Below are 13080 nucleotides of genomic sequence, written 5' to 3'. Positions count from 1 at the left end.
TTCATGAACTGAATTCATAGAAAAAAGATAAATAGTTAATAAATATTTCAAAGCCTTTTTACTAGTAATCAAAGAAACATGAATCAGACAAAGAGTGGCCTATTTGCATGATCAAATCAGCAACATGTTTCTTTAATGATAAAGTTCAAAGACAGAAATGACACAGGTACTCTCATACTCAATTTGTACGAGTGTGGAACTGGGAGCAATTCTGTCAAAATCTGTTTGGCATGAAGAAACTAAAAGTAGTTTTGCTGATGAGTCAATAATTCCAATTCTAGGAACCTGTCATAAGAAAATAATCAGAAACGCAGGCAAGAGTGTTCACTGTAGCATTTTCATTATAATAGATCCAGACAGGGACTTCCCTGGTGGCACAGTGGTTAAGAATCCGCCTGCCAATGCAGGGAACATGGGTTCGAGCCCTGGTCCGGGAAGATCCCCCATGCCGTGGAGCAACTAAGTCCAAGCACCAAAACTACTGAGCCTGTGCTCTAGAGCCCGCGAGTCACAGCTACTGAAGCCCGCATGCCTAGAGCCCGTGCTCCACAACAAGAGGAACCAACGCAATGAGAAGCCCTTGCTCACCGCAACTAGAGAAAGCCCGCTCGCAGCAATGAAGACCCAATGCAGCCAAAAGTTAATTAATTAATTTTAAAAAATAGACCCAGACAATGAGATATAGTATATCCATTAATAAAAACTATAATGTTAAGTGAAAAAAGTCAGGATCTAAAACTATGGTTTACTCTTAACTCTATGAAATATATATATAGTAAAAATGTCCAGAAGGAAACATTAAGTGGTTATCTCTGGGCAATAGGACTAGGTTTTCCTCTTTATACTGTTATTATATTTTCCATAAAGAAAATAATTCAAAGATTTTTTAAAGTAGCATAAGTTTAGTAGATTGAAAAATGACTACTGCCACCCAGTTCTACCCACTGAATAAAAATAATAGATGAGAAGATCTTCAAAATAAAAAGTAGCTATATACACAGTGACATGGCTATCCATTTGTCCCTATGGGGCATATCACAAATGAATTTACTTCTTACATTAATTAGAAAAGTCAAGACTTAAGACATTAAGTTCCCTGAAAGAAGATCCCCTTTGATTTTCTCATTTTTCAGTTTACTAGGAAATCAATGAGGAAAGTGGAGACAGCTATGTTATCTACCCTCTGGAGAACTTGGATGTGCCTCTGTAGGAGGAGCTGTAATATACCCATTTTTTGAAGGAATGGCAGCATAATGCACTGGAGTAGAAAGTGAAGAGGATCTGGAATCCAAAGTCAAGTTCTGTTAGGACAACCACCAGCTTGCTCTATGACCAGGGGTAACCAATAAGTCACCTCACTTGGTGTCCTCCTTTATAAAATGGGGGACAGGGGGCTGGGAAAGTCCTTACAAAGGCTAAAGTTTTCTGATTTTACTTTTGAGTTTTTTGGTGGGTTTTGTTTGGTTTTGCCCACATGCAAAGCTAATACCTAACCACCTTAAGAAGGCCAGCACTAAAGTAAGTTCTTGAATGATCATTAGATTATCTTTTTCAGTAGTGTACTCCAAGTGGTTTAATCTCTCCTCATCTCTGCAAAGGGTTTAATCAGTATTAGAAAATGAACCAAATAGTTTTGCTACTGAATTACCCTCTTGCTCTGTAGGTAATGTAGTACCACTGAGAGCAGGTTACTCAATCCAAGCACTGGCCAATATTTAGCAGTGCAAGAGTTTCATTATTTAGCAACGTATAGACTTTTTTTTATTAAGTCTAGAAGGGAAGAGAAGAACAGTTACTTGGGAAATCGCTGAATGAAATACACTGGAGACAGGAGACTGCCCTTCTAAAAAAATAACCTTTTTCAGAAGGACCAGAGATAAAAATACAAGTTCAAGTTGCCTAATATTATTTAACTGAGCCAAGAGAGAAGAGATCTGTAAACAGAAGCCAACCCCTTAACCACTACACATTTGATGTGCAATGTTTTCTCTGCCCTCTGACCTACTTTATTCTGCGTAACTCAAATAAAATATAACTCAATTTTATATTTTCCTTAAGCCTCTTTTGAAAAGTGTGTGGGTAACTGCAATGTGGGTAACTGACAAAGGATTCATTTCCAGAATATATTAACATACAAAAAATTAATAAGAAAAAGTCAAAGAACTCAGTTTAAAAAATGCTTAAGTATATGGCAAGGAATTCATAAAAAGAGTAAGCCTTAATGACTTACTTACTTTTAAATAAACATTTAAAACGATGTTCAGCTTCCCTATAATCAGAGAAATGCAAAAACCACAATGAGATACTATTTCATACCCATGAAGACCGATAGAAATTTTTAATTGAATAATATCAAGTGTTGGTAAAGACCTGGGACAATGGAATGTAATTAGCACAACCACACTAGAAAACAATTTGGCACTGTCTAGTAAATTTAAAGATATTCACAGTCCAAGGCCCAGCAACTCTACTTCCAGGTACACCGCAGGAAGATCTGCATTTAATAATTGCAAATATACAGAAAAACTGCAGTGATGGTTCACTTTACCCAGATCCACGAACTGCCAACGTTTTGTCACATTTGCTTTACTGTCATATCTCTGTATGTATAAAACAATACTATTTTCTGAACCACTTGAGAATAAACTGCAGACATCATGCCCCTTACCCCCAAATATTTCAGCATAGATTTACTTAGGACATGGAGCTTCACTTATTTAACCACAGTACTTTTTTTTTTTTTTTTTTTTGGCCTTGCCGCGGCGCTTGCGGCATCTTGATTCCCCAACCAGAGACTGAACCAGGGCCATGGCAGTGAAAGCACCAAGTCCTAACTGCTGGACCACCAGGGAACTCCCATAACCACTGTACAATTATCAAAATGAGGAAAGTTGACATTACTGCAACACTAGTATCTATAGACCTTATTCAAATTCTAACAATGGTACCAATATCTTTCACAGCACTTTTTTCCTGGTCCAGGATTCAACCCAGGATTGCACAATACCTTTACATGTCGTCTCTGTAGTCTCCTATTATATGAAAAGTTTCCTCAGCCTTTCTTTGTTTTTCAAGATACTGACATTTCTTAAGAGCACAAGTCATTTATTTTGTAGAATGTCTCAATCTGGGTTAACGTGATGTCTCTTCATGCTTAGATGCAGGTTGTACACTTTGGGCAGGAATACTATGTAAGTGATGCTGTATCCTTCTCAGTGCATCCCATGGGGAGGCACTGATGTCAGTTTGTCCCATGATTTGTGACGTTTAATTTTGACCACTTGGTTTAAGGTAGTCAGTGCTTACAGGGTTCCCCCACTGTGAAGTTACTATTTTTCTCTTTTTGATTAATAAATGGATAATTATTACCTATAGGTATCTATAAAAGGGAGATGCTTTGAAACTACGGAAATATCCTGTTCCTCACACTTTCACCCCAAATAAATTGGTATTATGTGTCTTTTTTTTTTTTTTTTTTTTTTTTTTTTTTTGTGGTACGCGGGCCTCTCACTGCTGTGGCCTCTCCCGTTGCGGAGCACAGGCTCCGGACGCGCAGGCTCAGCGGCCATGGCTCACACGCCCAGCCGCTCTGCGGCATGTGGGATCTTCCCGGACCGGGGCACGAACCCGCGTCCCATGCATCGGCAGGCAGACTCTCAACCACTGCGCCACCAGGGAAGCCCTATGTGTCTTTTAAAATAGTATTTTCTCTCTCCTTCATTCCTTCCACATTTATTATTTGGTATTCCACTTTAAGGAAGAGCTTTTTCCTTATATTCTAGAGAGTTTCTTATAAAATTGTGCACAAACAGGCATATATAAGAACATCTTGCCACATTGTTTATAACAGCAAAATAGTGGAATCAATACGAAGGTTCATTCAATAGGTGGATATACAGCAATGTACACAAATATCGGGACTTCCCTGGAGGTCCAGTGGTTAAGACTCTGCGCTTCCACTGCAGGGGGCACGGGTTTGATCCCTGGTTGGGGAACTAAGATCCCACATGCCACCCACATGGCGTGGCCAAGAAAAATTTAGTTTAATTTAATTTAAAATATATATATACAAATATCGAATCACTATGTTGTACACCTGAAACTAATATAATGTTATATGTCAATTATACGTAAATAAATGGAAGCTCATTTTTAAAAATGGATGTATGAAGTATATACTACACAGCAGTTAAAAGAAATTAACTAAAATTTACCAAATTAGATAATACGCAAATATCAGAAGGAACAAACATTTCAGAGTAATATGTGAAAGGTGATATTTTTATAGAGTTTGAATAATGCAAAACAATAAATACTATGTATTGTTTAAGAATACATACATGTATTGGGGCAGTATGAAAATATGCATAAAAATAATAAACATCAAAATCAGAGTAGTAGTTTCAGATTTGGCAGGGCAATGGAATCAGGGAGGGATAAACAGGAGAATTTGTTTTGTAAAGCTTTATTTATTAAATTAGGTGGTGGCTACACATGTGCTATAACCAAGAAAAAGAAAAAGAAAAGTTACATGGAACTGACAATTGTTCCCAAGATGAAGCTCTATATTGTAAGAGAGCAGGTACTAGCTTAAGAGCTCTTTAATAAGGCACACAAAATCTGAAATTAGGTATTATAAAATTAGATGTCAAAAGAAGCACTACTGAATTTATAATGTTACTTCCTTCCTAAATATTGACTACTGGAGGGTCAGAAATACTGACTGAATTCACCCTAAGTATGAACTTCTAACAGGAAAAAATATTCAATTCACTCCACGTATAGGGGATACTCACTATGTATCAGGCATCAAAATACACCTTAGAAAAAGAGGAAATATTTCTTTTGACACCAAAAAATGATCATAAGTAGACCAAAAGTCTTCAAAATATAGATATAAGTACATAGCAGATTTAACTAGCACAGACAGTTTCTATACTGGTTTTATTGTCATTAAGGAAAACTCGTTATTATTAATAAATTAATCCTGATCCTTCAGAGCAACCCACAGATCTTAAATTGGTAAAACCCTGATTCTAGAAAATATTTCCTTTTGTTTCGCAAGTTAACCTCAAAAATGGAAAGCCATAAACATTTGAACTTTGTCCTTAACCAGTGCTTTGGCCAACACGACAAGGTTCATGCTTGGATGAAAATAAAATTAGAACAATTATATCTAATGCAAGAGATGAATTGCACAAGCTGCCTGTGCCACCTGCCTTGAGCAAGTCACTGGTACATAAATAATACCAGCTATGAAAGGCCTGTTAAAAGAAATGGAGGCTGAAGTTAAAACCATCTCAAATATAATTAACTCTAAATTAGCTGAGTGAACTATTGGAATAACTGCCCATTTATAAATCACACTAGTTTTTCCATCTTCCAGCTGTAAAGTATGCTTTCTAGGTCAGCAATTACGGAAAATCAGGGTCCACCACAGACCAAAGGTGGATACAGCAGGCTTATGTATAGAAGTTGATCCTTAACCTACCAATAGGCTATATTCCAAAAGTCAGAAGCTCAGAGTTTAAAACACACTCTCTCATGGAAACTTTGAATTAGTCTGTTTGAGCTAGAGTCCTATCCAATGATAAGCCTAATTAACCCAAAATATACGTGATCATATAGTAGCAGTACCATGAAATAGAAATCTCCTTTAGCACTATTTCCACAGGAAATTTAAAAATTAAATCTGGCTTGGAATCAACAAAAACAGAACAAAAAACTTCCTTGTCTTGTAGTGACTTAGAGGGGGCGTTAGGGGCACTTTCTGGGACACTGTTAATGTTCTATTTCTTGATCTAGGTGAGAGGTCCATGAGTACATTTACTTTGGGAAATCCATCAAGTTGTACATTTATAATTTTATACTCTTGTCTATGTATATTATGCTTCAATTTTGTAAAAATTGTACTTGAGATCTGCTGTACAGTATGGCCTATAGTTAACAATACTGTATTGTACACTTAAAATTTTGTTGAGAGGGTAGATCTTATGTGAAGTGTTTTTACCACAATTTTAGAAGAAAAAAGAATTGAAGGAGACAATATCTGTTAATCCCCTATTTCCATGATTTACCTATTATAGGATTAAATAAATACTAAATAGTATTAAATAAATACGGCCCTTAAAAAAAAAAAGTTTACTCTATATCCCCCTACCCAATTATTAAGCAATTGGGCAGGAAGGAGTTTACCTGTCCCAGCTCCAACTAGTGGTGGCAAGGTCCTTTTTCTGCTATGAGAATCTCCTCTGAGGGTCTCCGGTTCTTGGCAAGAAAGCCAGGCCTACATTCTTCCCTCCCATGCCCCAATATCCTTCCTGATCCATAAATGTGATTGGCCTGATTAAAGAGACCAGGGTAAAGTAGCTGTAAAGATTAATTGTATGTGGGCTTCCCTGGTGGCGCAGTGGTTGACGGTCCTCCTGCCAATGCAGGGGACATGGGTTCAAGCCCTGGTGCAAGAAGATCCCACATGCTGCGGAGTAACTAAGCCCGTGCGCCACAACTACTGACCCTGTGCTCTAGAGCCCGCAAGCCACAACTACTGAGCCCGTGCGCCACAACTACTGAAGCCCGTGCACCTAGAGCCCATGCTCTGCAACAAGAGAAGCCACCACAATGAGAAGTCCGCGCACCACAACGAAGAGTAGCACCCGCTCGCCGCAACTAGAGAAAGCCAGCGCGCAGCAACGAAGACTCAACGCAGCCAAAAATAAGTAAATAAATTTATTTTTTAAAAAAAGATTAACTGTATGCGGTTGGGGCTGGGGAGTGGGGTGGATCAGAGCAGCTGGGATTAAAGAGCGGAAATATTCAGTGCCAGCCTCCGGAGAGATAAGACACATGTTCAATCCCTTAGGCATAGTTCAAGGTCCTGATACAATTCTAACAAGCCAGAGCGAAGGACAGATCCCTGAACAGACCACTGAGCTCTGTCCTCATTCTTCTCCAGTTCATTAATCATCATAGATATTAACACACTAATGAGCGCATCAACTACGCAGTCCCCCAACTACACAGGTTTCCAGTCCACTTTTTGCCATCTTTTTTCAAAATAATTTACCATCGCAAGGCTAAGCTTGAGATATACCATGTGCAAAAAATTCCCTGGGCCGTTAGTCAAGTTACAATTTCCAGCACATAAATTAGGCGATTTGACTATGCTTATTTCACAGTGAATCCTTTGTGTTCCTGACTACCACTGTTCTCCTTCCTAAGTATTTTTTAAAAATCCAGTTTACTGTTATTAACTTAGTTAAGTGTAATAATGGTATCCAGATTATGTTTTTAAAAAGTCAGATTTTTGAGATGCATACTAAGGTACTTAGAGGCAAAATGACATAATATCTAGTTTTAAAATACTCCCACAAAAGGACATTCATTAAGGTGAGAGTACGGGGGATGGGGGTATGGGATGAATTGGGAGACTGGGGTTGACATATAACACTATTGATACTATGTGTAAAATAGATAACTAATGAGAACCTACTGTACAGCACAAGGAGCTCTACTCAGTGCTCTCTGGGTACCTAAATGGGAAGGAAATCCAAAAAAGAGGGGATACATGTATATGTATAGCTGATTCACTTTGCTGTACAGTAGAAACTAACACAACATTGTAAAGCAACTATACTCCAATAAAAATTTTTAAAATGAGTCACTACAATTATACATTAAAATACATGACAGCACACACACACAAAAGTGAGAATACAATGTTTCTGATTGCTTATCTGTATTCTCTGATTTTCGACATTGCTCACATACTACATCTGTAATTAAACTTTTAATTAAATAAAATACTTCCACAAAGAAAAAACTGAAAAAAAGGATAGATAAAGCAAATTCTTGTTGAATTAGGGTGATGGCTATAAGGGAATTAACTGTACTATTCTCTTTACTTTTTAAAACTGAATACTGTATTTTCTTTTTAATCTGTTTAAGAAACTCATTTGAAATGTCAGTTTAGCTGGGAATCAATTTCCTCATCTAAATCTCATTCATTCGTTCATTCAGTCATTACAGAGAGAGTTCCAGGCCAGGCACTAAAATATTCAATACACAGATGGGAGAGGGAAAAAAAGGAGTTGAACTAACTCAGTAATTCTCAAGCATGGCTGCACATTAGAATATCTTTGGAATCTATAAAAGTAAAGACATCAGGGTCCAACCCCAAATCAACTAAATTAAAATAACTACACTTTTTAAAATATATAGGAATGGGGGAAAAACTATAAGGAAAGATATCAAAATATTAGGTCTTTTCTGGGTAATAGGATTTCATGTGGGTAACTTTTAATTTTCTTATACATCTGCAACGTCTAATTTTTCAGTCAAGTATATGTATTATTTTACATAGTGAGAGAAAAGTACTAAAAATGCTATTGTTAAAAAACAAAACGAGGGCTTTCCTGGTGGCGCAGTGGTTGAGAGTCCGCCTGCCGATGCAGGGGACACGGGTTCGTGCCCCGGTCCGGGAAGATCCCACATGCCGCGGAGCGGCTGGGCCCATGAGCCATGGCCGCTGAGCCTGCGCATCCGGAGCCTGTGCTCCGCAACAGGAGAGGCCACAACAGTGAGAGGCCCGCGTACCGCAAAAAAAACCAAAAACCAAAAAAACCCAAAATGAGATATGTACTACTACTTACCCACCACATGGCTATAATTAAAAGGGCCAAAACTACCAAGCACTGAAGAGGCTATAGAATGCAGACACAGCTCTGAGAGTGTACAACCATTTTGGAATACCATTTAGCAGTTTCCAACAGTTAAACACACTCGTTTACCCTATGACCTGGCAATTCCGCTTCAAGGTATGTACCCAAGAAAAACAAGTAAACAGGTTCACAACAATGGTCATAGCAGTTTTATTCCTAACAGCTAAAAAATGTAAAATAACCCAAATGTCAATCAACACAATAATGGGTAAACAAATTTTTATGTATTTATATAAAGAAATACTCCACAACAATTAAAAAAAAATCCACTGATTCATGTAACACGGAGAAATCTCATAAACATTATGCTGCTTGAAAAAAACACAAAAGAGCCCATTCTATATGATTTCATTTATGTGAATTTCAAAAAAAAAATAGGAAAAACTAATTGATAATGACAGAAATCAAAAGAGAGGTTACAATGAGGACTGAGGGATGAGTCACGCCCACTAGGCAGGGCCTGAGAGAACTGTGAGATCATGAATATGTTCGGCTGAATCTGGGTGGTAGTCACATTGGTTTACAAGTATGTAAAAATTCATCTTGTTGAACAGTTGATATTTGTGCAGTTTAATGTATGTTAATTATGCCTCAATTTTGGGGGGGAATCAGAAAACTGTTACAGGGACTTCCCTGGTGGTCCAGTGGGTAAGACTCCACGCTCCCAATGCAGGGGACCCAGGTTCAATCCCTGGTCAGGGAACTAGATCCCGCATGCTGCAACTAAGGGTCTGCCTGACGCAACAAAGATCCCGTGAGCCGCAACGAAGACCCAGTGCAGCCTAAATAAATAAATAATTTTTTTTTTTAAAGAAAACTGTTACATTTAAGCGTCTTCACAACTTTTAGCTATAATCCCAATTAGAGGCTCTAGCCAATCCTACCTACCCTTCCCACGAATAATTTTTGTCTTCCTTCCTAAACTAAAAAGACAACTGACATTTATTGAATGCTTCCTGATGCCAGACTGTGTGCTAAACCCTTGACATGTACACTCATGTAATCCCCATAATCCTATGAGGTATTGTCTATTATCCCCATTTTACAGACTAGGAAACTAAGGCTCAGGATGATTGGGTAACTTACCTGGAGCCATGGGGAGAGAAAGGAATAGAACCAGCATTTGAAACCAAGTCTGTGACTCCAAAACCAAACGTTCTCTCATATTCTAAACCTTCAAATTCCATGTCACTCTGTCCAACAGTTGCTCTTTGACAAACCTCAAAGATGTAAGATCTTTCCCATCAACTCCACATCAGCCCCAGTTCTTCCTTGCTAAAGAGAAGCCCTGAGTAGCACTTCTACTGAGTATCTGTCCTACCTTTGAAGGAAGAAATGGAACTTTGATATGGGAAAACCTATAAGTGGCCTCCACCTGTCATTAATCTGGACACGCACTTGTCACTGACTGATTTAGGCTTAATCATCCCTCCCAGGAAGCAGGAACTCAAGTCACTGGTTTTTTTTTTTTCATCTGGGGCAGGAATCTTTTACAGCCTGGAGCACACCCCATTAGGTCTTCCTACAATAAGCCCAATAGAAAACAGCCCCTGGGCAGTGGTCCATTTAATACTCCCTCAGTTTGTAGTTCAGCCAGGTCCAATTTGCCCAAGGAGGCTGTTCTGTCCAATCTGTGATTCAGCACACAGATGTCCTGCCGGTATCCTTCCTCTTCAAGTCCTCTCTGAGGCAGAAGCAGCTGCCCCAGGCATCTTGCAGGCTAGTCAAGGTTTAGAAGGGATAATCACCCTTGACGTTTTATTGTTGTCACTGTTAGGGTTTATTCTAAAGTCATTTACCTCTGTTATATCCTCATTATCCTGGACTGTCACCCAGCCAAGGTTTGTAGAAAACAGCCTCTATACAACCTGCTATATCCTCAGCCATGACTCTACATTGAGTTCAAGGTCTCTGAGCCAAAGACAGATTGACTGTAAAACTAAGAAGGTTAAGCTTCAGTCTCCTCACCTGCACGGCCCCTTCCAAGCTCCCACACCTAATTTTGTGTATTCTTTTTCTTAAAGAGAGTCTCCAAATTGTATAAGCTTCAGGCCCCCACAACCTGGATTGGTCCCCACCTCTGAATCAAAATATCATTTTGTTGCTACAAGCGACAGATCTATGTTAACCCCTCACCCTACAACCTAAAATGATTTAGAAGAAGAAATACTTAGGATGAGAGAAACATGTTATTACCAGCAAGTATTAGAACACTGAGAGTTCACAGACACACATTAACATCTTTCTGCTTAGTTTCACCTATTATTGATAATATTCTATCTATTTGATTGTCAAATTAGCAATATACTTGTAAGAGGGGTTGCTGTTGGCTAGGTCATTTTTTGGTTGCTGTTTTAAGGTTTGAAGTTTATCTCTTCTTGGAAGTAGAGAGGTCGGTAAGGATGAAAAACAAAAATATGAATACAATGCAAACTGAAGGAAGAAAAACCTCACTACATAAAAGTTTCACAAGTGTCCCTGCTTTAGAATGAGACTTGTATGTACCATGTAATAGGTCCATAAAAAGAAAAGGGGGCAAAATCAGCAGAACTATCATGACCCATGATATACATGAAATGTGCTCAAAATAAATACTGACTTAGCATCTCCTTTGGTTCCCTAAGAGCTACTCAATCATGATTGCCTAGTTTTTAAAAAAGCTTTAGAGTTATGAAACTACTCGTGCTCCCCCCCCAGTAATGCTTCCCCAGTTGGCACATTTAAGAGTCACATTCAACTTTTTTTTTTCACATGAAAAGGGTAAAGTTTACTTTAAACACCTACACATCCCACTAGTTAATCCAAGTAAGAAAAACAAAATAAGGACAGGGGAGAAAGTCCACATATAATACAAAATAAGAATTTACAAAGAAGAAATAACATAAACAGAAAAGTATAAAAATCCTAAGAAACAACGTTGCACAAAGTCCTATGCAAATGAATATAATAAAAAGCTAGTCAAAATGGATAGCTTTCTAACTAAGAAAACATTACTAATACTGACACCAAGAGATGAATGCTCTAAACGATGGGGGGGACGGTTCAGGCGGTAATGTGAGTGCTGGGGAGCAGCAGATGAAGCTTTGCGTGACCACCGCTCATCTCTTGCTGTGCGGCCCAATTCCTAACGGACCTCATACCCGGGGATTGGGGACCCCTGCTCTAAAGAGAACCATTTTCACAAATGCAGTAATGTTGTGAGGAGTAAGGAAACTTTACCTGTCCCAGACCTGAACCGTTTTACAAGGAATTTTACCAAACCTTTAAATCTGAGAAGAAAGGGCATAAAGGGGGAAGGAGGGAAGTAAGTAGGTAGGTAATACACTAATCTCAAATATAAGCATCAATTGCAAAAATCCTAACTCCAATTTTGGCACAGTTTCCAGCACCATATTATGACCAAGCAATGTTTAGTCCATAAACACAAAGATGACTCTAATATTAAGCTATTAATGTAATTTACCATAATATGCCTAAGGGGGTGGGAGGAATACTCATCACCAAATATGCTGAAAAGCACGACAAATTCAACATTCATTCTTGATTTACAAAACAAGCATCAAGAAGTATTTCCCATAAGATGGAAAACTAGATCAAAGCCAACCTGACGCTTACAGGGAAGACGCTGCAGGCACTACAGCCTGTCCCCAGCAGGAACAGCAGCTAACACCACTGCTAGTCAATGCTGTATTGGGGTAGCAGCCAGCACAATTAGACAAGGGAAAGAAATGAAGTATAAACTGGAAAAGAAATAAAATACAAACTAAAGTTGAATAAGAAGTGGTAAAACTATCACTACTAAGATAAAATAGCTTCATGCCTGAAAAAAAAAAAAAGGAAATCTGAAACCTACATAAGTAGAATTCTTACTTTTTTATATCCTTCTGCCTTACTAAAATCAAAGCTTTCCAATATACAAACAACAATCAGTTAGAAGATATGATGGAAGAAGAGACTTCATTTATAATATCTACTGGAATTATAAACTTAAGAGGAAATGGACACTGTCTAAGGAAAACTTTCAAACACCTCTGGAGGGTACAAAGAAACACCTAAACAAATGGAAAGATGTAATGTTCTTGGAGAAGAAGACTCAACACAGATAAGGTCAAACCACCCTCAGTAAACTTATAAATTTACCACAATGCCAATAAAAATAGATAGTTGTATTTCCTCTGGAACATAGACAAGCTGAATGTCAAGACCATACGGATCATAAGCAAGAATTCACAAGACAGTTCTGTAAGGAAAAGCAATGAGAACAACGATCCCTGCCAGATATTAAAATGTCAATAATTAAAACAACGTACCAGTACATGAGAAGACAAGTAAACACTGCAGAATAGACAGTTCAGGAAAA

General features: G+C 38.2%; 1 protein-coding gene across 4 annotated transcripts in view; it reads right to left on the bottom strand.

The window, feature by feature from the left end:
• GPAT3 (glycerol-3-phosphate acyltransferase 3) overlaps positions 1–13080 on the bottom strand; it is a 57322-nt gene that overhangs the window by 20207 nt on the left and 24035 nt on the right. The window lies entirely within an intron of this gene.

The sequence above is a fragment of the Pseudorca crassidens genome, chromosome 4 (assembly GCF_039906515.1).
Source record: "Pseudorca crassidens isolate mPseCra1 chromosome 4, mPseCra1.hap1, whole genome shotgun sequence".
NCBI lineage: Eukaryota > Metazoa > Chordata > Mammalia > Artiodactyla > Delphinidae > Pseudorca > Pseudorca crassidens.
Note: the sequence above shows the minus strand (reverse complement) of the source record. Positions and strands in the feature narration are given on the sequence as shown.